Source organism: Bombus pascuorum, chromosome 10 (genome assembly GCF_905332965.1).
Source record: "Bombus pascuorum chromosome 10, iyBomPasc1.1, whole genome shotgun sequence".
In the NCBI taxonomy this organism is placed as follows: Eukaryota; Metazoa; Arthropoda; class Insecta; order Hymenoptera; family Apidae; genus Bombus; species Bombus pascuorum.
Window position 1 is genome coordinate 8,588,007 of NC_083497.1, and position 3,597 is coordinate 8,591,603.

The following is a 3,597-nucleotide window of genomic DNA, read 5'->3' on the forward strand; positions in this document are numbered from 1 at the left end:
AACGAAACCGAAACGTTGTGTATCGACGAACACACTAGCCCGATAAATACATGTTTCTTAATATAGGTGAAACGAGATAACAAGGAAATAGATGAGGGATCGACGGTACAGAAAGAAAACCGTTTGGTACAGATCATCACCGTTCCTCTTAACCAACGACAATATCCTTCATGCGGCAGTGTTTGATTTGAAAGTGGTAGTTCAATCTTGATCCGTGGAAAGCCGCAGACTTGTCGCGCCGTAAGGAGTATAGCACAACACGTTTTTTCCATTTTCATTTGTCGAAACGGTAAAAAGGGGGCGGGGTGGGAGTGGGTGGGGGCATTGGGGGTGCAATTCATATTTGTCCGTAGGCAGCAGCGGAATTGCACCTTTAATCAAGATTTCTACCAATTTGCGAGCGCCGACGGCGCGAAGACAAAGCCTATTGTTGCCGTAACTGGTTGGGGCTTCAAGTGTTCCAACGCAACGGCGAGAGTCCGATGCGCGTATATACCGGGTGTACGTTCAGATGTAATCATAAAATTGTACGATTGATCGATCGGAAGGTGCGGTATTCTGAGATCTGGTTGAAATATTTTCTAACATTATGGACAATGTAAATCGTATCACCAAACTACATACCATATGTATATATATATATATATATATACACACACACACACATATATATATACATCTCAGCAAAAGAATTCTCGTATACATAATTTTATCTGATTCGATCGATTATTGAGGAAATAGTGAAAGAAGTTGAAAAATCGCTAGTGTGATATAAATGGAAAATACGAACACAGTGTATCTAGTAGTATGCGGATTCGCTAAATGGTCTTAAGGTTGAATCAGATAGATTCGTTTGGAATTTGAGCAATCAAGATACGTCAGAGAGTACACCCGTTATTTCCAGAACATACATGCGCCTTCGCCGGTCTCTGTTGGGCCGGGAGTTGAGAAGAGTATTCTGGAGCGGAGGCTGACGCTCAGGGACTGCCAAGCTAGTCGCTTCGCATCCCAGAAGTCCCTACCCCACCGTTTGCTTCCGGCTAAGCCCGTTGCCACCGCGTCCCAAGCAACTTGAAGCCACTCGTACTTCTGTTTGTGTTTGCTAATTGTGAATTGTCTACTTCTTGCCGGTGGCCCGCGTGTACGCCGCCGCGCAGATAGAGAGAAAAGGAAGAAAGAAGACGAACGGAAAAAAAGGAAGCTAGAAAGTAGAGAGAGGGTAGTTCCCTGAACTGGAGTAAAAGAGACCGATGAGAGATAGGAAGAGTGAGAGGGAGAGAGAGAGAGAGAGATTGTACGTGTGTAGAGTAGGAATACAAGCCGCATACGAACCGAGACGAAGTGAGCCTAGCTGCAAACATATCGTCTACGGAATGCTCAGACTGAGGAAAAACCATCCCTCTTCCATCCCCCGTAGGCAACATAGCTCGGTTCACTACTATCCCTTCATTCCTTACACCCACTAGCGACGACCACTCCTCACCCCTGAGTCCTCCGTATTCCCTTTTCCCCTCAGACACTCGAGTTTACCTCACTAGTCACTGCTTACATGAGTACTACCCACCAAGAGGCACCTGCGAGCAAGAGGGTACCAATTTTTAGTCATCTTTTTCGTCTCTCTATCCCTCGAGGTGACGTGACGCTATGGCCTCTTGCGTTTTCAGTACGACGAATACTTTTTACCCTCAAAGTCCGACATTTCGTTCGTTTGGAACGCGACTAATCTAATCGAAAGTCGATATTGTTAAGGTTGTTCGGTGTATGTGGAATTAAAGAAACGCGCGGGTAAATTGTAAGGTATTGTAAGTATATATATTGTGAATATTAAAGTACTAAGTGTGGAATACAATGTAAGCTAGCAACGTTACCCTGAGACTAAAAGAACCCCGAAACCAACGTCACATACCGCTTATGGTCTGTCATCGACGCGTCCTTTTGTCTATGCGCTATCGATGACCTTAGCGCTTGAGAAAACCGAAGACCAGATGTAGAGTTTTCTTAGAAGTGGCGATCACTTCAACAGATATTTCTGGAAGAATCTATCTTTGATAAAAAGAAGAAAAAGAAGGGACCGATATAATTGAGGCAACTTGAGCGATCATCCCCTTTGGCGGGTGATAATGAGTCCATTCTCGATGTCCCTACAGTCGTATCGCTCCGTCGCGAATAAAACGAAATCGTGACGCATTGTAAGGAAAATGTGTTGGCACACACCCTCCGTCGGCTGCTGCCGAGCTGCTCGGTCGAAATATACGCAGTCTCTCCAGAGACGAGGGACATATTGTTTGGTTCAGTAATTCCTCGCGTTATTTCCCGTGTTTGCTTTTTATCATTGTAAACTGATATATTGTCCGGGCTAACTCCCCCTCGAAGTTACCGCGGACGATTCCCTGGAAAGAGGACGGCGAAGGGAAACGAAACGAGATGTGGACACGAGAACACTGCTAGTCGGGTCCAATGCACGGAGTTTAACTTCGTGGACCAAGCGGAAACGAGATTACTCGTCGACACTCCTGGCTACTGCTTCGTTCGACCGAGACGCAAATATACGTGCAACGTGCATGAACGTGGCTGGCAAACAATAAAAGTATACAATGCGGACGAGAAATTGAAATTGATTGCTCCAGGAAGCGTGACAGGCTGTTACGTTTCCCTGAAACTTGGATCCCTTTATGCCAGATTTTTGTACGCATACGAATATCATCAGCGACGAACGCTATCAACGACAATGGAAAAACTGCGCTGTCGATATCGGGAATATAAATTTTCCTTTGTCTTTCGAGTGGTTGCGTATGACACTGCACCGGACACGTTCGTCGCATGACGCGCCACGTGTGCCAGTGCCAAACTCGTCGCGAAACAAACAATGAATTCAGCTTTATATCCCTCGCACTTGAACCTCGGATAAAAGCTTGTTCGATATAAGATTTGTAAATAACGCGTGGCCGCATCCGATCAGATCTCTAATACCTTCCTACCCTTTAACGTTACAAACAATTCCGGTTAAAGCAAACATTTCGACGTTTAACCAAATTAACGAATAATCAACTTCTCGTATGTTTTTACCATCCGCCTGAAATGCCCGTTTTTAATTCTATGTAGAAAAGAACACACATGGAAAAATGTACTCGCGTTTTCCATCCGAACCGTCCGGTTTTTCAGCCCTCTCTCGGTTCCATCGGCGGAGTTCCATAATCCGTTAATCACAGTAGACGCGGAAGAGGGTAGAAAACGGGCGCGTAATCTAAGAAAAGGCGTCGGAGCATTGGCGTCAGTAGAAAGTGGTTGTAAGTGAATGAAAGTGGATGCAAAGGTGGAGGTGTGGTTGCTACGAGGTCGTCTGCCTGGCAAAGCTGGCATGATCCGCCACAGAAGACAGAGGTTTGTCTGTCTTTATCAGCCAGCCAGGTAGAGCCCTTGAAGCCAGCTATGCGTCTCTACCATCGCCACCCCTCAGGAAAAGCCCGGAGGGTGACGGACGCCCACGATTGGCGTGGCTTTCTCAAACGAGGGAGGACATCGTGCACCCCTATTGGCTCCTCACGAATCCATACTCGGTATTCATTCGCTGGCTCATTCGTCGACCCTCGAACCGAA